This window comes from Melospiza melodia, chromosome 10 (assembly GCF_035770615.1).
Source record: "Melospiza melodia melodia isolate bMelMel2 chromosome 10, bMelMel2.pri, whole genome shotgun sequence".
In the NCBI taxonomy this organism is placed as follows: Eukaryota; Metazoa; Chordata; class Aves; order Passeriformes; family Passerellidae; genus Melospiza; species Melospiza melodia.
In genome coordinates, this window is record NC_086203.1 from 27,381,506 (window position 1) to 27,408,019 (window position 26,514).

General features: G+C 44.9%; 1 protein-coding gene across 11 annotated transcripts in view; it reads right to left on the bottom strand.

Annotated features, from left to right (window-relative positions):
- FOXP1 (forkhead box P1) overlaps positions 1 to 26,514 on the bottom strand; it is a 377,541-nt gene that overhangs the window by 112,038 nt on the left and 238,989 nt on the right. Inside the window, exon 1 of one of the 11 annotated variants that reach the window (XM_063165023.1) lies at positions 11,721 to 11,774. The exons of the other annotated variants lie outside the window; for them this stretch is intronic. The gene's annotated coding sequence lies outside the window, so the exon portion shown is untranslated. Of the gene's footprint in view, positions 1 to 11,720; positions 11,775 to 26,514 lie in introns of those variants that run through there. 11 annotated transcript variants of the gene reach the window in all.

A 26,514-nucleotide genomic window follows, 5' to 3' on the forward strand; every position in this document is an offset into this window, starting at 1 on the left:
ATCAGGGAAGCTTCTGGAAGGCCATGGTGGGAGAAAGAGGAGAGGCAGCAGCAGCCAGAGCCATGCTGAAGGCTGAGAAAGCTGCAAGGAACTGGACAGAATACAAAGAAAAGCAGAGACAACATTTCCCCTCACCAAAATCCAGGACTTGGACTTTGATGATCCTTGTGGGTCCCTTCCAGCTCAGGATGTTCTATGATCCTATGAAAATCATTGTCAGCTGTGGGGACTCACTGGGAGGGGACACAGCAGTAAAGGGACAGTGTGACACTGGAGGGGCAAGGGACATGACCCTGAAAGCATGAGCAAGCAGGATGTGGGGAAATTATTGCAAAATATCATCCAAAGCAGAGAAGAGTCCCTCAACACTGGAGCTGCTCTGCAAGGCCCGATTTCTCCATCAGGTGGGGAAAGGAAACCAAGAGGAGATAAAAGAGGAAAAGCTGAGGAGCCAGTCCCTGCCCTGGCTCCCTCCTGGCTCCCCGGGCAGGGCACAGCAAGGATGATCCCTGCAAGGCAGACTGTGGCACAGCTGAGGCTGCGCTGCGAGACCCCAGCCTGCTGCTCCCGGAGGATTCACCAGCACCGGACCGGGCCTCCCTGGTCTCCTTGGAGACGTTCAGTACATGTGTAGGTGGAAAAGTGGGAAGGCTGAAGACTTCATTAATGTAAAACAAGAAAAATAGTCCCTTTGCAAGATGCCTACATGGAAGGAGGGAAAAAGCCTTCCCCACTCCTACTGTGTATGTTCTCTGAGTGATTTAATTAATACCTATTTAATTAAGAAGTCAGATATGCTTCAGGTTTCACCTGCTCCTTCAAGTTGCAGTGTTTAATCTCAGCGCAGAACTGATGGGAAAGGTTTGATATCAAGGTCAGCAAACTCTAACCCAACTCCCTCACCCCAGTAAAACCTTGTTATTTTAATTGCCAAGATCCATCTTTTTACTTTTGGAGAGACATTGGTCAGCTCAGCGGACTGGAGAACCACCACAGCTGACCAGGGCAAGTGGGCAGGAGAGACCTTATAATGCTTTGGCAGTAAGCCTCCTTTCCAATTTAATAACAAGTCTCCACTGGATCAGAAAAACTCTCTAGGGATGGATGGGATTTCCAGCAGAGCTTGGCACGGTGCAGGTAAAATTAGATTTTGCATTTCAAGCTGGTTGGAGCTTAGTGCACCCATAACATCGCTGAATTGGTCCATGTCCCTGCAATGGGTGCAGGGAGCTGCTGGGCATGGATCTGGGCTCCAGACACACACAGCCAGCACCCCCTCAATGGTGCACCATCAGGAAACAGGAAACCCTACAGCCTACCAAAGAATTCAATGCAACAAAAGAAAGCTTTATGCAGAAAGCGCTAAGAACAGTTAAAAAAACACCTTATTTTTATTGAATTAACTTATTTAGCTGTTAAAGCATCTTCAAGGGTGGGCAGAGGCAGCAGAAATAAAACCTACAAGACTTAAGCGGATAGGCAACAAATACTCACTTATTTAACAGGAGTGTTGTATGGCTTATTTAATTAATGAATACTTGTAAAGCACTCTGAGTTGCTCAGACAAGAAGCTCTATACAGTACAAGCGCAACATATTATTATATATTATTAAGACTGGCTCTGCAGAAGAATAATTCCAGGTAAATGTGCAATCAAATGATCATTTTAGTTCCCAGTAATTAGATTCAATAGGCCAAAAAAAACACAGAAGCCTTTCTTTAATCATACACTAAACAATCAGAACATCCCTAACCTTTCAAGCTACAGCCTTTTTGAATAAAACATCATCAACTTATAGATATTATTCCAAAAAGAACCAGTCACCATATGTGTTGTCTCTTTGAAATACAGTTGCTATAGCAGACCCTGCATGCATTTCATGTGATATGATCATATTCTATCCGTTCTGGCAGCTGAGAGGTTGCACAATTAAACTGGCTGCCAGAAATTTTTCAAGATTCCCAGAACAAGTAGCCATGCAAGAAATGCCTGCTCTCTACTCGAGCTGGCCACGAAGCTCCATGCAGCTTGGTGGGGTGGCCACTGCCACCATAAACCCTTACCATGACTGACCCCACAGCAATGAGGGTCTCTGGCTGTGGGGTCAGGCTGGCACTGGCAGAGATCTGCTGGAGGAAAGCCAGAGCTCCAGTCCAGCTGCACAGCACCCACATCCCTCACACCCACCACTCTGAGGGTCTCCATTCAAGGTGACATCTACACCACCCCCTTCCATGTCCAGGTGTCATCTGTGCTGGTGCAAACCTGGTGGGACCAGAGTTGGTAAGAAGGAAGGACCAGCACAGAGGGTGGAGCAGGGCAGGAAGGAAAGGATTAGAAAGAATAGAAGTGGGCCAGAGGGAGCATCAGGGATACAAGCAGCCAGGATGGACAGGAATATCAAAGGCAAAAGACAAGGTAGATGCAAGAGAGATGGCAACATGCTGACATTCCAGGGATTGCAGCTTGAAATGGCATTTCCCATTTCTCAAGATTTCGTTTTTTCACTTACAAATAACTGACAGCAATAAAAGCTGAGCATCAGATGAGCTCGGGTTTATGATGTGGAAGGTTGTGTATAGCTCAGATATGCTTCTTACTGAGCATCTGCATCAAGGAGCTACCAAGCCCTTGGTGGTACAGTGAACCCAGCAATCCCACATCCCTCTGCCTTTCTACTTCTCCCTGTTCAGCCTTTCCTTCCTCCTACCTCAGTCCTGTCCTTGCCACTTCCAAGCCTCATCCACAGTCCTCACACAAGACAGGACATGTATGAGAAAGATGGCTTGGGATACACTGACCCTCCTTCCTCTCACTCACAAAATACTTCAAGCCCGTTTGGGGTTTGCCTTCATGGAATTACTTTGCTGATATCAGTTCAAGCCCTGTGGACGGCCGTACAAGCCAAGCCAAGAAGCATCACCCCTCTGCCCCCTTCCCTGGTTCCAGGCAGTGCTGCTCCTGCACGGAGCTCACCTCTGGCGTGGGAGCCCTGCTGAGGCTGCCGGTGCTGCACAGTGCTCAGGCGAGGATAGACAGGGAAATTAATTTGAGTGAAGTCAGTCCCACAACCTTCATCAGCACGGAGATTCGCAAGCAGGCCTGTACATTAATAAAGCTTCCTGTGGGAGTAGATGTTGCCTTTGATTTGCATGTGAATTCAATGCTAGTGAGAAGTGCCAGACTGTCAGACATGGAGACCAAAGTCTCTTATCTTTCCAAAAGCTTCTGTAGCAGTTTCCCCACATTTCCTTAATCATCTGCCTTGTCCTCAACTTACTGAACAGGCAGTAGAGAGTAAAGCTGGATTCGGTTCAACTCCTGCTGCTGCCAAGTCCTGAAACAAGGGTGCCACGACTGTTTACTGCTAGCCAACAGCTCTGCTAACGTGGCCCTCTCCTCACAAGCAGGTGCTCTGACATCCCCAAGCTCTTTTCACACATTCCTCCCCACTGCCATAGTTACATCCTAAATCTCCACCACGTGCTTGCAAGTGAACAATTGCCAGGGGCCGTGAAAAAGCAGCTTGTGTTTGTATGTCCAGACAAGAGCATGTTCCTTTAAGGTGGAGATGCCAAGAGCCCCCAAAACCACAGAGGTGCTTCAAATACCTGGCTCTGTATTTACCAGCAGCCACATTATCTGCACTGCTCAAAGAGCCTGCAAGTCTGGACAAAGCTTCTTGGGACACCCAGAGACCAAGACAGCAATCCTGGCTTCCAGCAGTGAATCACAGAGCAGCAGTACCCATCCTCCTCTCTGCACCAAAACACAAGGGGAAATCCTCTCACTTACTGGGAAAAACAGAGAAAGGAAAGCATCCCCCTGAAAATGAATCTTCCATGGGTTCTGGTCACTATAAACATGGATTTGGAAAGACAACATCAGGAAAAGGCTGCCTACCAACCAAGTCATCCTACGCCTAAATGCAAGATACAGTAAATGAACTCCCAAGGTGTTTTCTTATCCATTAGGAAATCACCCAGACATAAGGAGATTTTCCGGTGTAAAACAGAGATCAGTAAAAAGGCAACTGAAATACAGAGCTTGAGAGACATTGCACAAACTTGGAATGGTATTTGAGAGTCAACACTGGGTGACACCTAACCCAGGAAAAATGTTAACAGTACATTAACTGTGAGATGAATCAAGCCTGTTTCATTCACAGCGTAAGTGGGAAGCCCCACTGAAAAGCCCTCTCCCTGTGCTTAGGGAAGTGGCAACCATTTATTATTTCCCAACCACTTAAGCACCAGGAGGGGGAAAAAAAAAGTACACATTTGAGATGACCAAGACAATTTTACTGCAAGACAGACAGAACGTGACTTGTTTGCCCAGCTGTTGTTTGCCCAGAACACTGGGCACTGCTATCACCCCAGTTACTGTTGTAATTCAACATTTCCATGCAAGCACCTTGACCTTTCAGTTTCACCATCCTCTTTGGGCAAGCTCTGACGAAGGGTAAAAATGCGGCCCTGCCTCTCACTGCATGTGGCCAGAAACTCCTGATTCGGGAAGGGGGCTGGGGAAGGGAAATACACTGGAAAAAGAGGGTAGAACTTTAAAAATAGAAATGCTGCTTAAAGGCCGTATACTTGCTTACAGTGTCAGTACATAAGGAAAACAGTAACAGGATCCAGTCGCATGGAGCCTCTTGCTAACTTGTTCCACCACTGCAGCCAGTACAAGGCAGCAACTCTCCAACTTTTTTCCATCATCCTATTCCTACTGAAGAAAAAGTGCTCCAGCTCCTCCCTTCCTATCTGCTCCAACCATTATTAATATCAATCAGTTATTAATGAAATATGATGACCTACAGCTATAATAGGCCTGGCTCTAACGCCAGGGGAAGCTTGTTTCTGAACCTGAGCATGGAAAGATCAATCCAGGGAACGTCAGGATGTATGGAAAGGAATGTACACTGGAGGGTGGGGAGATGAGCAGCAGCCATGAGGATGCAAAAGAAAGGGGTGTCCTGTTCAACTGCCAATACCCAGGGCAGCTGGTCAGTAATGAATGGGCTGCCTACAAACTATCTGGATAAACATGCACTCAGAAGTTTCAAGGAGAACACAAAACAAAATCTCATGTGTTTTTACAGATTCCTAAGGATTCTGGGCCTTTCCAGGTGGACAAAGCTGCTTATCAGGAAAGCAACTTGAGAAAGGAAGAAGGAAGAGTTCTCTAAAATCAGAGGTGGTCTTGCAGCCATTGGAAGTGTCCAAGCAATAATCTGGAAAGTTAGTTGCCAGCCAACACCATATTCTGTCCATAATTTCAGTTATGGTCATAAACAGCAAAACAGAAAAAAACAAGCAAGCAGAGAGAGAAGGGAGAAACTTTAAGGGCAAAATCTGCCCTTGGAGCAAACATCACACTACGCTGGTCCCAGACCTTGTGTGTTGACCTTTGATAGCCATACCCTTGCAAGCTACCACTGCTCCTCAACTTCCCCACTGAGGTTTGGGCAAAGCACAGCATTGCAGCAGCAGGCATGCAGCTCTCCCATCATCTATTTCTCCCCAAATTTCATGCCACCTTCAGGCCCTGAGGAATCTCCCCGTCAGCAGCTCCAGGCACCTCTCCCAGTGGAGCATGGCCCACCTCCCAACAGGGCTTCTTGCTTCCCTTCAGCCTCACAAGGCAAGTACCTTTGTTTCTCCTGGGTGGGACGAGGGGGAATTTAGACTCAGCCAGCAATCTCTCTTCCTTCTCAGCTCCCATCTGTCCTCACACCCCGCTCCACTCCACAGCTGCTCCCAGCAGAGCGGCAAGATGCAGCTCTCAAGCTCGGAAGCCCGGATGCACCCGAGCTTCAGAGATGCTTCATGTCTCTCCCACTCCTGCCTCCTCTACCTCCTCTCCTGCGACACTCTCTTCTCCTGGAGCAGCAGATGTAGAGGAGCGGTGGTAGGAGGCAGACACATTGGAGGGGAGCCCTGCTGCAGCTCTCCTCCGGCAGGCTCAGGAGCCGCACAACGTGTGGAAACCAGCGAGGAGAGGAGCAGTATGCAAAGGGAAAAAAATAAAAAATAGTGCAAAGCGACAGCAGTGGGTAGTGCTGTTCCTCTGGGAGGAACAGAACAGGGGGAGGTGAGATGAACCAACTAGAGAATAGGAAAGGAACCAAAATGAAGAGGAGGAATAAAATGTAGAAGATGCAAAAAAGAGAAGCAGATGTTCTTGCAGCACTTATTCCCTCTGACATTCGTGCCCAGCTCTTCCATCTTCCTCCAGAACTGGGAAATGAGCTGCTACGTGCTCCCTTCCCCACTGCCAGCACCCTGACCCTGTACCACACACAGAATGACACAGCCAAGAGCCCCAACACTGCTCCTGGCAGTGCAGAAGGGAACTCTGAGCATACCTACAGGCAGGACATGGGGCTCTGCTATGACACACAGCTAAGATGCAACATAACCTGGTGAATCATTCCTACTATCCAGCCTTCTCAACCACCTTGGATTCAAACAATCCCCATCCCCATCTCATCCTCTGCTTCCTTGTTTCATTAAATAATCCTTTTCCACCCACCCTGTCCCAGCTCCACTGGTGCAGCAGGGATGCCCTGAGCCTGGGGAGATGCTGCTGGTTGTACCCAGTGCCTCAGTTGGCTGCAGCCAATCTGCAAGGCTGGGTCCACCCAAGGGCTACCAGCCAGCTCGTCATAGAGGGGAGCTTCAACAGCAATGCAATGGTCAATAAAAGGGTCAGCTGGCCACGAAGATCACAGCAGACTGGTCTGCACAAGTGACTAATGGGGTGATTCCTGTACTGGGAAAAGAGTAGGGACCTGAGGTCCACATGTACAAACCCTGGCTCACATCCTGTCCCTGATGTGACAGGGGCACACTTGGAGCAAGAGAGTTGGCAATGTGCCTCATGCTGAAGCATCTCCTAGAATAGTTCAGTCATAAGGAAAGAAGATGAGTCTCTATTTTTCTTCCAGCAGCCTTAGTTTCTTTCCTCTGGAATAGATTCTGGCTACCAGTTAAGGAGATTCCCTCCAGAAAAAGGCACTGGAAACAGAAAGCCTTTCTTCCAAACCCACAGGGTGGAGCTGCCTGTGTCCCAGCTCTGCTGCAGTTCTCCTCGTGGGCACTGAGGTTACTCCTCGGTGGGAGGATGAGTGGACTCCATGCCCCTGCCCTGCCATCCCACAGCCCATCCCATGGCTGGCAAGGTCCCTGCCTGTGAGGACCCAGCACCACACAGGGGGAAAACAGAGTCTGCCTCTGAACAAAACCAATTTCCATTTTGTAATTTATTCAAGAACTCCAACAATTTCAGGGAAAAGGTGGGTGAGGCATTTTCTCCAATACTTGGAGACACTACAGGGATGAAGGGGGCAGGCAGCAAGGGACAGTAGGGTGAGAGATCAGCCTCAGCCAACACCAGGAACCTGCAAACCCTGAAGAAGCTACAACAGGGAAAATGGCTACAAAAATCCCTTTTTTGAGGCATAAATTAAATCCTCAGGCGGTTACACCGCAAAAACACCTTCTGTCCCTTCTTTTAAAAAGAGTCACAGTCAGGACTCATCAAAGCCACTTAAAAAGTATCTGGCAAAAAGTTCCCAAACATTAAAAATGGTTCTCTTTATTTTGGCATGCCAAGACTCACAGCATGTAGCGGTCTGTACCAGCAAGAAAGGAGGGATGGGCCAACACATCCTGGTAAAATGAGAAAGGATACAAATTTTGGCTCCCTGTTCAAACTGAACCAGAACTGAACTGTTCCTGAGTGATGAAAAAAAAAAATCTTATGGGATTTCCAGCTCATTTCTGTAGGCTCGAGATCAGATTCTGAACTACTGTGTTTATGCAAAAGTGAACCAGACCTTTGAATATTTGGAGGAGCATTCACTGCTGAGCCGCGTTTTTCTTGGATGTCAAAAGCACGGGAAGTTCTCATATTTTTTAAGAGAGAAGAGAAGAGGGATAAGGTGGGGGGGGGAGAAGGAAGAGGGCCTTTTTGTTGCTACAACATAAATAGTATATTGCATACAGCTGCTTGCGCGCTTCCCTGTGTGGTCAACAAAACAGGGAACATATTTTAAGGCTTGTTTTCCAAAACACTGCATGACAAACTTGTACTCAGAGGCCCATGAAATACAGCCCCTGACTGTGGACATCTCACCACGCTCCATCAGACACTCGCTGCTGCTGGGTGAATGAAGGAAACAGAACATTGGGACAGCCCAAAACATGGAAAACTAAAGCTGCAAATCACATCTCTGCACTTCTATGGCACAACCTAATTTAGAACTGCTTGTAAAAAGCTTAATTTTAACAGATTCTGGTAAAGCAAAAATAGGCAAGATTGAGATGGAGGCGACAAAAATGATTAGAGGGCTCAGCAGATACGAGGCAAGATTGATAAGGGTGGGAGTGTTTAGTTTAGCGAGAGATGAGTAAGAGGAGAGACGATAACAAGTATACAAGTTGTGACTTGGCCTGAGAGGGTACATCTGGTGCTTTTGCCATTTCTCATAATGCAAGAGAAAGAGGACATTGAATGAAGTCAGGAAGCAACAGCCACCAAAAAAAACCCCAAAACAAAACAGCAGATAAAAAGATTTTTTTTCCTTTCTTAATATACAACTCATAATTACTCCCTGGAACTTACTGTCATAAGATATCACCAGGGCCAAGAGCATGGGGAAGATGCAAAGAAAGGATTAGACACTTGCAGAGATAGTTATGAGAGCATTTACAGCTACCTTTTTAAAAATAAAAATAGAAATCAAGGTACAAATGTTTATGCTTCAGGGCACAAACAACCTTAAATTGCTGAAGTCTGGGAGGACATTTTCCCCCATGGACAGGTCCTCCATGGGCTTCTGCCCAAGGACTTCAGCCAGGGCTGGAGAGCTCCCCTGTCCAACAGGCTGCAACTGCTCCTGCCCCTTGGTCTTTGCAGGTATCTCAGTCCTGCACCTCTGATCCCAAAGCCCATTCCTGAGCCCACCCTGAGCCTCCTCAACCCTCAGAGACTTCTGGGCAGGGGGGCCAGCCATGTTCCCCAGCGTAGCCCCTGCCCATGTCACCTGGCCCCAGCTGCTCATTTCCTCTTTCTTCTTTACATCACATTTAAGTTTCAGGTCCTTATTTTGCCAGCCCTTCCTCTCCCTGCTATTTCGACTGCCACTTTTTCCTCCCTCAAACCCAAACCCCCAGCTCCAGCCCCTGCCATCCGCTTGGGCTCTCCAGGGAGGGCTGACCCCCTTGCGCCCAGAAGGTGAAGCATCCACCTCCACACCCACCAACGACGCACAGGCTTGAACACAACTTCACAATGTCAGGCAAATTTTCCCTTTCTCGATGTGAAGCCATTCCTCAGAGGAACCCTGCATCCCTGAGGAGGAGGAGGAGGACCCTCCTGTGGCTGTGGCACCTGCGGGGCAGCGGCAGTCAGGCGCTATTACAGACCCTGGCGCTCATCAACGCGCTGGAACTGACATGCGACTCGGGGAGACAAAGAGAGATTTTGAAAGCAAGTCAGTCTATTAAATTTATACCTACCTGCACAATGCGAAGCAAACCACATCTCGGTTTCCTTTCATGTGCATGACAGTCTTAACTTGTTTCTTTTAATCCCATAAAAGCAGCTAAAGCATGCAACATGCTTCCCGGAGACGAAGCAAACCTGTATTTTACTTCCTGACAGTGATTTAGTTTATAGGGTGTTGGTTTTTCTGTTGTACTTTTTTTTTCAGGGAAGATAATGAACATTGTCCAAAGCTGGTATTATAAAGGAAATACTACATGCTACATGCTAGACACCTGGCATTTAAAAGAGAATCCCATAAATTGACACTGTCTGTAACGGACCAAACACAGCTGCAACCCCTCACGCTGCACAGACACCAGCACTGGAGGCTGGAAGATCCCAGCATCTCCTGCCAAGGTTTTCTTTGGAAATCAGCACCCTTCTGAAAATTCAAAGCGTCTCTCATTTAGTCGGTCACACCCCAAGCAGGACCGGGGAGATGACCAGGGCTCTATGACTATGCAATAAATCCAGCAAATCCAAAGGGCTGGAGCAGTAATCCATGGAAATGTTCCAGGCAAGAGGGGGGTTTAAGTGCCTTTAATTCCCAGCTGCAAGCCCAACAAGCTGCCAGAAGGTGGAGACCACCGAACACAAGGGGTTAATGGCCTTGCTAAAGAAAATGATACACATAATTTCCTTTTATCATAAAACAATACGTTTATTATTTTCGGTATATCTGCTAAAGGGCATGGCCTTCTGAGTGGAAAACAAAACACAGCTTGGTCACATGTTTATTTGCTTCAGCTACTCCCTTTCCCTTCTGATAAATAATCAAACATGCCATCCAGAAAAAACAAAACCAGTGAGCTGGGAAATTTGATGGTCATCAAATAGACTAAGATACCAAGAAAAGCAGCCCACTGTTCCCACAGAGAGTTTTCTGCCCCACACCTACACTAACATCTGAGTAAATAACTTCAGTCACTCTTTCCATTTTCCCCATGAAATTACTCCTACTGTTAAACAAATTGTCCTTAAGGCAGTTGCAAACACCATTTTTTTTTCCTGCAAAGTAGAACAACTTCTGAACATTAAAAAGCCAGACTAGCAATATATTTTCAAAATATGTTTGTTGTACTTGCGGTTTGGCTGAACACACAGCTTGATTTCTCTCTCTCTCGCTCTCTCTTCTAGGAAGATGGGGGTTTACAGTTTAAAATTTTAAAGCGTATTTGGATCTTGGAGAGGCAGGAAAAGCCTCAAGGAGGATGGGTTTTCTCCATAGGGCAGGCAGCATATTTTCCACTTTCTCTTATGTTTCACACTATACGGGCACCACGAATGCTTGCCAAAAAAAAAAAAAAAAAGTTACCTGCTATTTCAGTGGACTTCTGCGGGGGGAGAAATCACTGAGAAATATCAAGCAGTTTTTTAAAGTCACTTGAACAGAGGGGAAAAAATCCAGCATCCGTGTTGTGACATGGATTACCTAGAGGATCTACACTATCTTCCAATAACCCCTGAAGACCATTCATACAACAATCATTAATACTGAAAAACTGCAGAGAAAATCCCTCACGTGAGAAGTTAACAACCATTACCCGGCGTGAGCACGCTTTCCCTTTCCTTTTGTAGTACCACAGGTCTAAACAATAGTCATATGAATGAGATAATAGCCATGCTTGTCTCAGCAGCCTGATTTTTATTAGCATGAAATTGGTACAAATATTAGCGAGGCTGGTTCGCATGCGGTGCCAGAGCCACCATGCAACAATTTGTGGAAAACGAAAAAGCCGTTCGGTGGGTTTGCGCCACTTGTGCTGCCCAGAGCAGCAGCAATGTTTCCTTTTCTTGGAGGGGTTTGTTGTTTAGGTATTTTTGGCAGTTCTGCAAAGAGAAGCTGCAGCACCCGGCAAGCAGCAGGGATGGTGGCACATGGCTGCTCCTGTGCCAGAGGGGCAGCACCACAAGGTGACAGGCACCCCAAAAAAGGACTCGGCCCTTGCCACAGCTCTCCAAAGCCATGCCAAAAACCCCACCCTTGTCAACACTGCCATAAACAACCTGAACTGTCTGCTTTTGCATCAAACCAAAGCAATTCCCCTCTCCTGTGCTCCAAGCTGCCTGCGCAAGGCAGCGCGTTAAAAGTTCAGCCCTGCCTGCATGCTCCTTTCCTCTGAGCACTCGCAGAGAAAATGAAGAGTTTAACAGAGTGAGCTCTTACTGTCTGCCTTTAGATTTCCGTCTTCGCGCTGGAGATGTTTCTGGCTGTTTCTGTGAAGCGGGGGCTGAAGAATGGTAAAAAGATGTTTGAATAAACAGGAAGTGCCGTGCAGCCGGAGCACAGGCTGGAGGGAGACGCTGGAGCACTGCCCTTCGCGGCAGCCACCGGGCTCTGCCTCCACAGTAGCAACCTCTGCTTTTACTAAATGACAAAGAAACCGCAAAGCATTCCTTCCCTAATTCTTCCCTTGCGAAGTGGTGAGATCAGCTGGAGCTCACAGGTAATCTCAAAATTGGGATTAGCACTCCACCCGGCACAAAAATCTAGTGACTCCACACTATTAAACCCCCCTATCTGTGAGCAGAAACAGGCAGAACTAATTATGTCCCCAAACAGACCAAACAGCAGGCAGAAGCACACCTCGCTTCTGTATCTAGGCAAATTCGGATTTGCACGGAAGTCCAGCCAAGCTTGACATTCCTACCCTCAACAGTGCTGTGACTTGCTCTGGAAACCAGCTTGGGAGGCTGGCCGGGCTGCAGAGCTGTTTTCTCTGTGTGAACTGAAATATAAACAACCGCCCAAAAAACACAGCTTGTCTCGGGTGCAGGGACTTGCATTCGGCATCTCCCAAAGTGTAACTTCAGCATTCCGGCAGATGCCACCCCTCCTTCGCTGTCTCCTTCCCCTCCCTAAAACAAACTACCTATTTAACTGCAGATGACTAACTAACCGTCTCCCCACCCAATTATCAAAGCCCTGTCTGCTGTCATATTGGTGACATGACACAGATATTGTCAAGAAAAAGTAAACTGGGGCTGGCACTCAAAGTCAGCTCGTGAAGAGATGAGCAGTCGAACAGCCATATTCAATAAGAAAGAGGAACAGGATTCCTTTAGAAAATGTATTGCTGTTGTGGCAACGTGCTGCTGCCACTGAAGGGACTGATTTGTTATTTAGCATGTAGTCTTGGACTGTCTGTCATTCTGGGTGCTAATGCTCTGCTAAAATAACTCATTGGGAGCTGTCAGTGGGATGTTTACATAGGCCCCCAATCTTTTCTTCATACAAGGAAATTTTTTACTGGAATTCATCTTCTTTTGATCTCACATTCAAAGCAACAGCAGCTTGATAGACATGCAAGTCTGAAAGCAAATCCAGACGCTGAAGATAAACCGCCAGAGTATGACAGGCAGGAGCATCTAAAGCTTATAAAAATGAAGAGAACAGCATGTCGTCTGAGTATTACAATAGCAGAAATCAAGAGACATATTAGGTGGAACTGATCAGCCACAAAAACAGTTCAAAAGGCAGATCATAGAAACAGAAGACTAAGCTAGAAAAAAAAAAATAAAATTGGAAAGATCTGCTTTACAGAGGCATCACCTCCTTTCTGAGCACCGCGGCGTTTCCGCTCCAGCATGTAAACTTAAGGGGAAAAAAAGAACAGGGCTGGTGCTGTCTCTACTAACTCAGCAGTTCTTACCTTCAACTCACCAATTAATTTGCCGACTGTACGTTTCAATTACGTGTTATTCAAAGTGAAATAAAAATAGGACACTGTGCCACTCGCATCTACAGCCCAGCCCTCCCCAACACTACAGAGATGGGGAATTGGTGCCTCTTCATTAGAAATTGCATCCCCCTGCAAGGTGCAAAAGGGGCCCTGGCTTGAGCCCCTGCCACCATTTTAGCTTGCTCATCTTTACAAGGGCTAAGTCTTGGGATGCTCCTGAGCGCTGCCTCTGCCACCGGTGCAGAAATATTCATTCAGAAGGTAATTTTATTTAAATTGAATTATGTGTGCCACAGAGTCCGCAGTTATGTTCCGAAGGCGACACTTGCCGGGAAACAATTGCTGAAACTTTCTCTAGAAACCCATACATTTTTAATTTTTCTTCCCCAAATAAGCTTCTTATTCTAATTGAAGTCAGCAAATATAATGAAAAAGTAATTCTCAAACAATTTTGTACTTAGAGCTATTTGTTAACAAACACTGAACGAGCAGCAGTGTTAGGTTAAAGGGCAGCAGGATTCCACATTATAATTTAGCCTGCGGTTATTTCTGATTAAGAACACCCTCCGGGACGGCAAAGCAAGATCTTCTTTTGCAGCAGGCACAGCTTTTAAAATTAGCCTCTTCTCAATAATAAAACCAACAGGAAAACTGTGGATTTAAAACTGTATTAACCAATTTGAAGTAGCGCAATCAGTTTATGTCTTGCTTTCTGCAAACCACTGTTCCCTGCCTTAGTCAAGTTTCAAATGTAAAAATGCTGCCTGGATTCTGAAACTGTTGTAAGAAAGTCACCTTCTGTCATGCTTATGTAGCTATCTAATGTGCTAAAGGCTGATTATTTATCTTTAAACTGTACTAGTTTAATCTTTTAAGGTCACCACTAATCTGCTCCAACCTTTTAAAAAATAGCAGCTTTCAAGACTTACTGCTGGAATCACTAAACTCTGAGCTGAATGTCATTGTAAGGGATACATTAGCCAGAGTGAGTGTAGTTTTACAATGTAAACACCAAATATAAATCCCCACCTAAATGAGAAGAAAAATATGATGTCCGTGCCAGGAGAAATATCAGTAAATAAGGCCAACGCTGTATTATTTCACACAAATATCGTTCCAAATCATGTTGCTATTTCTCTCTCCTCCCCCTCCCTTCCCAGTGCAAAATTTGGGTATAATTTAAAGGATCATTAGGTGTTTTTTCTTTATCTTTTCCCTTTCTCAGCAGCAACTTTGCCTGCCTGCTGTGAAGCCTCCTGACCGCATTTGGAAGTTATTGCAAAGTCCAAAACCCCCTCATAGGTTATTTGTGTGCATGTGCTGAACAGCAGCCTTTTATACTCTTCTTTTTCCTTTTCCCCTCGACTTCTTCTGGACTTGAATGTCACAGTAGACCTTGAATGTGAAATGGCTTCAAGCTAATTGCTTTAATTGCTTGAAGATGTGCAGGCAGGTGAAACCTGATCCCCTTGGCCATTGTAGAGACCAGGAACAACACAGGAATGTTTACACAGTGGTTTGAGTTTAATAGACAGTAGAGCTGAGTTTCAGACAGCTAGCAAAAACATAGCTAATAGGTGACCTCTTAATGTAGTCCTCCTTTTTAAAAACAAAATACAATTTCGTTTTATACAAGGCAATGTCCCTAAATGCCAAGGTTATCTGCTTGACTTTTTGAGTGAGCATGCACTGCGTTGCACCTGACATTTATACCAGAAACTCTATCCTGAATGCATTTCCCTCTACCTTAAAACAAAAAGCACTTTATGTGTCAGTCACCTTACAAACAGATTAGAGCTGGATGGGGTTTCCTCGTAAGTGCAGTCATTTTAATTTAAAATTGAGTGTTTCTCACCACTGTCACATTCCTTCCCCCTCATCCCCTGGGCACTCCTACCCTCTGGTGGGCACTGGCACAAGTCCTTGGAAGGGTCTTCTGGAAAGGCCAAGTACTTTCACTGCTTTTCTAGAGCTTTTCCTGCTTTTCCAGAGCTTCCAGTGCATTTGCACCACGCTGTTAAGCTACGACGCACTTTTGCAAAGGCGCAGTTTGGTTTCACACACGGCACAAATTCAGCAGCTCCTCCTCAGGCAAAACTCCTCCTGACTGAGAACTGCAGCATTCGGGGTCACTGACGATCAGGCTTGCTTTCCAAGAATCATGAGGTAAGTAAAACACACTTGAAACCAGCCAGAGACCAGCGAGCAGGTACAGCACAAGTGTAGAAACCAAAGACTGAATTTGGCAGCACCGGTAGCATGGAGATATTTACTGTAGGTCTAGTCCAAAAAACAAACACTGAAAACAGGTAATACCAAATAGTCACTTTCCTGGCACAGGAACTTCAAGTTTTGTTGCCAATCCTAAAAAAACAGTTAAAATCACTTGTATCAAGTGAATACCAGCTGAGAAATTACATGTGTTGCATCCCAGACAAAAAGGAATAATTAAAATAACATTTATGGAGGAAGGAAAAAGGGAAGGCAGTCTGAGATGTAAGACTGGGAAAAGCACAAACACACTGAGGCAGAGAAGATGAGGCCAAACTAACACGAATTTCATATGAACAAGAAAGGAAAGCAACTCCCTGCCACACAGCCCTACAAATAAAGGGCATTTCCAGTCTGGTCTTGGCAATTACACTCAAAAAAGTTTCAAATTCTCTAGTACTTTTTGCTGGAGCTACCAACCCCTTGAACAGAAGCAAAGAGAAGCAGGAGGGAGGCTGCTCCAGCCACTCTGGATTCAAACTGTGGCTCCCAGGAAGACAATAGATGCTGGCTGCTCTGCTCTACCTTGCCTGCTATTCCCAATCCTCTGAAGCAAATGAGTAACTGATCTTAAATAATACAGAACAAAGGGAACAATAGGAGCTGGAAAGCAAGCTGGGATACTTGGGAATATGCCTCTTTTTTTTGAGAGAGAATCTTGCCGGCACACATGCACACACTGAGTTACAGAATCACAGAAGTTGTTGTCCTGTGTCGTCCCCCCCTCACCCATCACCTCCTTAAAAGCTCAAATTCCAGCCACTGTGGGGTTTTGATAGATTTTTTTTTTTTTTTCTGCACGGCCCGAAACATTAAGAAAAAAGGAGAAAGTTCAGAATAGGAGCGGGGGGGGGAAAAAAAATAGAACAGAGTCAATTTAAAGATTTAGTATAAACTAGTCCAAGCCTGTGGGAGGAACGCTAAGTGGAAAAAGTAAACACGGTCCCCCCAAGAAGTTCCCCTGGAAGCTGAGCAGGCAGCCAGTGCCTGGTACCCGCTGCCCCGCGCCCGGCGAGGTCAGCACAGCTATGCTAAACTGACAGGTTCAGTTTACAGCAGGCCAGCACTTTGTTTGGATATACTGGCCTTGCTCACCGCCAGCTTAACAACAGATGGCTCGAAAACTTTCATTATGTTGCAGAGGGCTGAACTGCAAACAATCGGGAAAAACTGTGAAAAGTTTAACTCCCTGCGAGCCGAGCGGGGAAGCGCTGCCCTCGCCAGCCGGCGGCTCCTCCCGCCCCGGCCATGGGCGCCTTTAAATTAATTAAAGCGGGATGGGATGATTAATCATACCTGCACACGGTCCTGGGGATGCCTGGGAAAAAGAATTTGCGATTTGACAAGGTCATTTCAATAAAAGTAGCATTCCAGGAGAAAATGGACTTTGACGGATTGCAAAGCTGATTTTAAACCTTCCTCAAGCCTCTGGCTCTAGGAAAGTTATAGAAAGTTTCTGCAATAATCCTCTAATCGGGGTTTATCAGGAGCTTTCTGATGAGAGTTCTTCCATCTACAGAAACAGAGCCTCTGTCCCTCACATTCTCACTTCAAACTTTCACCCTGCACGGCAAGAGAAGGCCAGCAAATAATCTAACGTGCAGATCTGAATATGATTTATCCAAATCTGTGTATAATTTAAATATTCATCTAACTGATTTGATTCATATGCACCCTAATATCTTTTAACGCTCTAAGGCAGGTTATAAAGGCACCTTCCGAGGTTTAATTCAATTGACAGTCTTATATACATCTCATCACTGAAAACGCATTATTTTATATTATTCAAGAAATGAACAAATCTGTTTTCCACAAATGTATTTTAAAAGCGACTCTTTCCTGTTATTGAAAGAAAATTGTGTTTATTACTCCTTTAGCATAGTGTAAACTCATAAACGTCAACAGAGAGTACAAGGAAAACTGTCAACTAAATATTGTTTCCTTCATGAGCTGCTCTTCCAAGTCAATTATGCCTTTCAACTTCTGGGGCATTGTATGATAAACTGGCAGTAAAAATCATTCACATTAATATACCATGGTGCCTTGCCTGCAAAAGGTAATTAAAGAAGTAAATGACTCATAAGAATAGACATATTAGCTGCAAAATGAAAGGCAACTGAGCTGCCACATGAAAATATGTACCATTAAGATACTGCATTTTCATATTCCTGTAATCAGCTTCAGTAGACTAATGCTTATTTAATCCAGTTCTCGCCTAAGTCCATCAACAACTGTTTTTTGCTGTTTTCTCCTTCACTGAACATTATGTGTGCAGGTTTGGAATAAATACTGCAATAAGAATTTTGCATAGTCAATTGAAGAACAGGTTTTTTATCTTTTAAAAACTATTTTTCTTTCTCACCAAGAGGAATACAGCAGAGAAGGATACCAAGAAACCCCACGTTTCCTGGGGTTCTTTCAGTGCCAATATGCTTTGAGTGAAATTTACACCCTGGTCTAGCATTAACCATTTTGATTTGTGAAATACAGCAGGAAATCAAGCTTCATCTTCCAACCTTCCTGTTGTTCATATGGGAAAGGTTTGTCTTGTTAATGCATGTTTTCATTAGGGTTAGAAAAATTAGACAGGCTTTCTCTTTCTTAAGTCTTTGACACAAGGAGAGGCAAGGAGAGGAAGGGGCAGGGCTGGGTTTGTGGAGGAGATGGAGCTGCAGGCGGGGGAGCCACAGCAGGGGCATCACCCCCATGATTTGCTCTGCCCAGCCCAGCCACAGCTGACAAGACCCAAACTCCAAACACGGGCACCATCCTGCCATCCCACCCTGGCAGCAGGACAGCCAAGCTCAGCACAACACACTCCTGAATTTTAGCAAGGGCCATTGCTGGGAGCTCACCCTGCAGTGCACATCTCAGCCCACGCTGTTTCTGTAGCCACCACATAAACCAAAGCCTTTTGGTGACGGGTCTTGGGTTCAACTTCACAAGTTCATCTTTCTCCTCCCAAGGGGACAGCAGGGAGATGGTGAAATTCAGGGAACAAAGTACAGTTGTGTCCAAAAGAAAACACCCTGCAAAATACTCAAACATTTCTAACTCATCCTGTTTGTGAGCAGTAATTAAAATATTCTTTTCATCACAATAATAGCTCTGTAAGGCCAAGATCCAAACTGCTTTTGACTGCAAAGCTCTCACAATTATTTCATTTTCTAAAGTATGGGGTGGAGTGAGCTCCAGAATCTCAGCTACTGCTACAGCGCTCTGTTGACAAATGCTGACTTTCCTAAACGGCAGACGCTGTGTATGTACCATCCATCCTTTATTTATTGTGCCCGACACAGGTTTATCCTTGCAAAAAGAGATTTTTCAATAAAAATCTCCACACATTGCTTCGCAACCTGCATTATATGTTGCTTATTTATCACTATCAGTACGAAATAGTGTTAGACTTAAAATGTAGGATCAATCATTATTTAAACTGTATTATTGCTTCTCCATTTGAGCAGACATCACTTTGTACCCACAATTAATGAGCTCTAGTCCTTTTTCTAATTAAGGAACAAAGGTTCTTGTGTGCAGAGTATAGAGTGACACTGTCTAGAGAACACACATTTAAATAGAAGAGAATCCTTCTAATTACCTTACAATAGGATTTTTCATATCCAGGAACATAATAGGATCAAGAAATTAGAGCATTTCCAAGAGCATTTACAAATAAGTCATTACAAAACACCGTTAAAAGGTAATAATGCATCCCTAAAAACAAGGGGACCTTATGGAGACTTGTGCCTAACGCTTTGGTATTTACAGAATTAACCTTTGAGCATTGATACAGGGAAAAATGCAACACAGAAATTATATTATAGATGTGTATGCACAGAGATAAATCCAAAAAAAAATGAGGAGTCAGCTATTAGAGCCTAAACCACTTTAGGATCACACAGATTAGGATCCAAACACATAATTAAGAAAGTCAGAAAGGTAACCTCACTTTATCCAGTAATTAGGGCTGTTAGAAATCGGATACTGTCTCTTAAAAGTGTTACAAATACACGGCACTACTAAATAACCTGCACTGCTGGGAAAGTATACTCGCTATCAAGGGCAAAGCTGCTATACACTGAGGTAACAGTAAATGACAGACTGTTGTTCAAGTCCATTAGCTGCTATGTGATAGGAGCACATTCACTAGCACACGACCTGTGAAAAATCTTAGATCTCTTTAAATCTTTGAATTGGATTGCTGCATTAATTCTTAAGAACTGCAATCCTTCAACCAAGTCAAATTACCCTCATTAACAGGGGAAAAACTGCCTCTGCAATAAGTTAAAAAAAAAAGAGATATTTATTACCTATAATCACTTTCACGTACTTCACCTGTAAGTGTGACAAACTGGGACAACAACTCGAGAGGCTGGCACCAGTTCAGCCGCTGGTGGGGCCGGGGTGGCGGGGACACACCGTGCACGTGTCACCCCCCGTGCCTGCGCGCGACGTTCAGCGGGAACGCTTCTTGGGGAAAAACCTCAATGAATGTTCCAAGAAAAGAAAAATCACTAAGAATAAGCACAGGCACTGAAGCGATCTCTGTGTGTGCCACTGAAATAACCGCAAAAGAGGAGGGGAAATTCTTCAGTTATTCAAGACTTGATTAGAACACTACTTCATAATTAGGCATGTTACAAGTATTGTCATCAACCAGAAAATTCATGTACTAACTCAAAGGTCTCAGAAGCTGGCTCAAGCCTTCTATTCATTAACAACATCTGCTATTAATGTTTAACCCTCATAAACTTGCACCAAACATTCAGCATTCAACAAAGCTTAAAAATAAATATTTTGTTGTGCTGTTTTATCCGCGTGGTGATCTGCTCAGTTCTGCGGATATTGAGAACCACTACAACGGCCAGAGAGATAACAGACAAATATTTGGTCTTTGTTGGAAAGAAGATATTCCTTTCTCCAGTCACTGCTTCTCTGCACTTCAGATGCCACAGCTCCTGAGCCAGGCCAGTGCAGCACAATAAACAGCAATGCAGACATACAGATATACACACACCTATATGATGCATGAATCATTTATTTTAAAGATGAAACTCCTTGGAATAATTTTCAGGATGAGTGTTCTAAAGGACCCTGTTTAAATTTTTTCCTCATTTAGAAATGAGCGTTCCTGGGACGAAAGATTCCCTGTGAAATGGGGAGCTGAGTAAGTCCAGGATCCAGAAATGAGAAACAGAGCGTTTCATCTTCATTTTACTGCTGCGAATCCAGATGAGAGCCCTGATCTCACAGTCAGATCCTAATGGGCAGATCCTTGGAAGAGCCTTTGGAAAGACTCATTTCCACCAGTGTGGTTTTAATGTAAGCATTGCAATCTGCTTGTGCAGGCTCATTTACAGCGTGGAGACAGAGCTAAGTGGTGAGCTAATGCGACCATCTAATGACTCCTGGAAGCGCATCCGGACATCCCCTGTCCCCATCCCTCTTCCCAGGGATGGATGTCGGTAGCTCAGCCCCTGCTGGGCCCATCCTGGCTCACAGGGGCAGCCCTGCAGCACTGGTGGGCACGTCCCACAGCTCCCTGCCTTCCCTGCTCCCTCCTGCCCACACTGACCCCTGGGCAAGCCGACCCCCGGGTCTCCACAGAGCCTGGAATTCCAGCATCAGGCGGGTGAAGATCCCGCCTGCACTCATCTCACCGTCATTTTCTCATCTGCAGCAACGCCAAGACACAAACCAAGCCACAAAAGTAATGAAAAATACAGCTCTTTTTGTCTTCAAACATGACATTCATGGCGGATTCACTGTCTGCATGTTGCAGCACGCTCTATTCTTAGCACCGTGCCTTTTAAAGTTAGGCCCATTATTTTCTACGGTGTATCAAGATCAGTATGTATAACATATGCCATATTGTTGACACTTCCCTGGATGTACTGCACACCATATGCCTAAAGCACTAAAAGGGGTGATGAACAGAGTGGCAATACTGAAAGGAGAACAAGATACACCGAGCATGTTGAATGAATTCAGTTATATAATTCAGCCAATAAGGGTTTCCATACATTTAACAATCTCTTTTTTTTTTTTCCCCCCTTTTTCTTCCCCCCCTCCCCCTTGTATAAAAATGAATTTAACAACTTTCCACTGTGAAAAGTTAACACCCTGGACACGTATTCAAAGCAAACATTTAATCACAGTGGGCCCACCAGGTCTAAAAAGTATACATGTAAAGATAGATCATATATAATCACACCAATAAAACAAACAAAAAAGGACTATTCATACATTTTAGCAATAAACTAAAAAAATAAAACATACAGTTTTGCTCCTGCTTCCACTTGTCCTTTATTTTACCTTGCATAAATCTATACCTCAAGTTCAATTCCTAGAACTAGGGAAGATGTCATCTTGCCCATCTTCAGAGCTTTATTTACTAGTTTCTCTACTAAGAATTATTATTTGAAGAACTCAGAAACTAATGCTCTCTTACACTACAGTATTTTTGTCCAAATCTTCTGGAACGGATTATAAAATTGAAATGTAAGAAGGAACACAGCCGAGCTATATTTATAACACGAATGCTGCTCTTCAGCATCTGATACATACACATGTGTATCCTCATTTCCATGCCATCCCTCAGCACGCTCTAATGGGTACACTAACTGCATACTCGTCATTAAAAGAAAAAAGAGAGAAAAAAAAGGAACTGACTCATCACTGAGAACAGTTTTGACAGTACTTGCATGCAAAGCCCAGGCAGAGAGGCTCAAGCTATTTAGTTGTGACCGGATACAAATCACAAACTTTGGAGTGAATTAATAATTAAAGGGAAAAAAAAAACCCCAAACAGACAAACTCTCAGCACAGGTAAAGGTGGATGCACAGGTGAACCCAGGTTTAATCTCCAAGTTTAGTCCTTGGCGTTATGTGCTACCTGGAGGAAGGCACGGAACTGGAAAGCAGGGAATTCCCATTGTTGAGACACTGACAGGGTCAGCAGAAGGGAAGAGCAAGGAACACCCAGCAGGAACACACAGGACCCTTCCAGGGGGAGAATCCCAGCTGGCATCGAGCCCAGGGGAGGTGCAGGGAAGCAGGCTGCTCTCCTGGCACACCGGGAGCACGGCCAGCTCCTCACAGGGATGCTGCTAATGCTGTGGAGCTAATGATGCCACGCAAAGCTGGAGCTTCCCCGTCCTCTGTCCTTAGTGCCCCTGTGCACCCACAGGCAATGGATCAAAGGGGCTATGAGAAGATAAGGAGAATCCATTTTAATTTCAAAACATGAAAATTCTGGCACAGGAGATCACTAGAGAAGATCAGTTCTGTTATGTATCTATGGTGTGTTGAAGGGGAATGTTACATTTTAAAATGTACACACACACACACACACACACACACATACCTATTTATCTGAGTAAGCAGTATCATTAGCAGAATAAAACAGCCTAAAAGGAACATGAGCCTTTTGTTAAAAGTGGAAGACAGAATCTTCGTGAAAAACATCAAAGAAAAGTAACACATGCTCATGTTTAAAAACAGTCTACGCCTAATACAGAACATCAAGATGTTAAAAAAAAACCAAAACCAACACAAACCAACAAAACATCCCCCTTTGCTTTACATATTTTCCTTAGAAACAAACTTAGTTTGTTTCTTGCTGACCAGGAAAGGGCTGCCAGTGCCCATTTAAAGCACTGGCTGTGCAATCCACCGAGAAATCAGATAAGACTTAATATACAGAACTTTCACATTGTCAAAATTAGGACAAGTGGAAGTTTTGTGAGTGGAAACACTTGCACTGCATCAGTATTGGGCCAGAAGGTAAACAAACTAGTATGTTCCAAAAAATTAGAAAAGGAAGGGGTTTAGACAGGCATGCCAGTGCCCGCTCTGTTCCTTCTCTGAGCTTTCTCTGGAGGAAAACAAAACAAAGCAAAACAAAACAGCTTCACTCTGCAAAAGCCACGACTGTACAGCTATTTGCAGAGCGAAGTGGTGAGCAGGCAACACCTCCTGTCAGCATCCCTGGGGCTGTGCCTTCAGTACATCAACACTGGCGAGGAGATGTCAAGGGAGGGTGTGAAAAACCCTTTTACCTTCTGGTCTCTAGCTCAGGGCTGGTCCAAGTAGAGCACAGCCAAACTTTCTACTGGCTGTTGGCGACGTTAGCTTGATGGACTTCGTCCAGTTGCTTGTGGACTACTGTCCATATTAGGAAAAAATCCCCACTTGACACTGGCACGGGGATCCAGCCCTGTCCACAGACACCGGCAGCACTACAGACTGTGCCTCAGCAGCCAGGTTGAGACACAAGGATCACAGCCGTGCCAGTGTGCCCAGGATCCTTAATAAACAGAATCATATAAAGCCAAAAGCAATTCTACCAGGGCTAATTAAAACATCTCTTGTGCTTGCTCTGTAAGAAAATCCACACAACAACACATGAGCAACAAAAACAAAAGCAAAAAAATCCCCTAAACCGCCCTGTGGTGAACTTTGCTTCCTTTTCTGAGCAGTACTGGTGACGTTTGCAGGGGAGCTCGGGAGGGTAAAAGGGCACTGCCACCATGGCAGCTTTTAATTCTGCCAGGCAGATCCCCCAGACCTGCAACGAGCGTCTGCTTCCTACCCACCAGGGCCATTAATCACCCAGACTCCTAAAAGGTTCAATTCATGTGCCCACTCAGAGAACTCATGAGATGCCTGATAGTCATGTGTCATTCGAGAAGGGAACAAAACTGTATTCTTCTCTGAACTGAGGTAGCTCCTATTACCAAGAGACCATCTCCCCTGGGAGCGACCAGAAGAGCGAAATGAAGGAGAGCTGACTCAAAGCTCTGCCTCACAAAGACACATAATTGATGCAGAAGGGAAAGAGAGTTATTAGGAATCTGCCAGTACCCTTATTTTGCCAATAATCTGGGGAATTGGTGAAAGGGTTTGAAAAGTGGTGAAAAAGATCTCAAATTTTTACTAGATACATCCCAGAGAGACAGGCTGCTCTCCAGGAAAGACTGCCCTCCTCCTTGGATAAGAGCTTGGCAAAAGCAAAGGAGGTTTCTGCCACCTTAAAATTGGACCATTTCTTCTCATGATTAACTTCACTCTTCCAGGGACCTTTTGAGCAGCTGGAGGTGATGCCTGGCCTCTATGAGTGCTTACAAATCCTTTGATTCTCTTGATATCCCCTGCTTCAAAATCTTGATCCTTATCTACTGATGCTCTTAAAAGCCCGGGAGATACCAGCCTGGGTCTATGTGGGCCAGGGGTAACTGACCCCCCCAGACTGGGCTGAAATGTGACACACAAATATATCATTTGACACTGTCATTTCCTGTACATGACAGCTGGGAAGAAAAGGGTACGAAAAAGGGAAAGGGGCACTTTCTTCAGCTTCAAAATTAAACGGTTGTATTGCTCTGCATTTGATTAAAAAAAAAAGGGAAAAACATGCAGGAAAAATCCTGCCCTGCTGCTTCTTACTGCTTTTCTTTCTTTAATTACTGATCTACTAGGTAAACTAAAGGATAAAACTGAGAAAAATATAAAAACCTACAAGCACCCCAGCAATTGCTTCACATCCTTGTTATTTTCCTGGCAATATCCATGACTCAAGAGAAATGTTATCCACATTCTCTTTTTTCAAATTTTTCGCCTTACAAAATTCAGCTACAAACTAGAGAGTGCAACTAAGTTTCAGGCAGCCTGGCACATTCACTGACACTCGATGTTTTACCTTCCTCACTAGCACCTTTTGATCTTTCAGGCTTTGGGAACACTAAGCTGAACTGATCTCCTGCTGTAATTCATAATTACCAATTCACAGCTATTTCAGCACTCTGTAGATGCCAGCCTGCTGCTCAAGTATCAATACAGAATTGAAAAATGCTGAATATTTTTGTCCAGTTGAGATTTTTTTCGAAATTTTCCCCATTCCTCCACAGTGCCACAAAACCCGCGCTGAGCTGCCGCTGTCACCGAGGAGCCAACCTGGATGCCTCGTGCTGCACAGAGCAAAGAGGAGGCTGCTCTCAAAGGGTTTACAGCACTGAAAAGGGGGTTATGATACATAAACAGCCCTTTTCATGTTCAAAAAATCTTCTCTTCCCATTCAGCATCACCATTATCCCTATTGGTTTCCTCTGCCTGCAGCTGCTCCCCGGCAGGCAGATACAAAACGCGGCTCGGTGGGCGACGGCTGTGCTCAGCCCTCTCCCCTTGGCAGGAACGTGTCACCACGATCATCTCCCTCCAGCACAGCAGAAAAACAGCCATGGGCCTCAAAAAACAGCCGCCGTGGGCCACAGCTTGGTCCCAGCCCAGGAAGGGGGCAGAGCTGCCTGTGCAGGGCTAATGGGGCTGTCCCAGTACCCACAACACAATCTCGGCTGTTGTTCTACAGCCATGAAAAATTAAGCTGGACAGCTAAAGTTTCCCACTCCAAGTGTTGGTACGAGGCCCTGTAGTATATTTTGCTCTTGTGGCTTACCTATGGGACCTTCAGCAAAGGAAGTCCATGCTGGGAGTGAATGTAAAATATGGGATGGTGCAGGCTGGAGAGAAAGTCTTAACCAGAGTGTTTGGATTAAAGTGTTTCACCAGCAATCCTTCATTAAGGATTTGCTCCAGGTTCTCTTACAAACTACTAGCAACAGACATTCCCCTCAAAATCATCCTGAAGTCCTTAAACAAAACTAAAAAGCCTCTTGTCCACCATCTGGATTCTAGAGACGGGGCAAGGAAAACACAGAGATGAGAAGAATTCCACACTGGAAATAATACTCATGAACTACAAACAGACAAGTAGTTCTGCACATTTAGAAGTTGAATTAGATGCAAAAAGCCTTTTCTTTTGTTGCTTACTGCCATAACTCAAACCCTTTCTGATCCTCTCTTCAATATAATCAGTGAATTTACAAATTGTAAATCCTCTTGTTCAATTTTTGGTTCTGAAAACAAAACAGAAAATGATCCTTTTAATCTTCAAACAACCTTAAGACAGAAACACTTCACTATTTCCCTGTTTGGTGGGGAAACATGCCA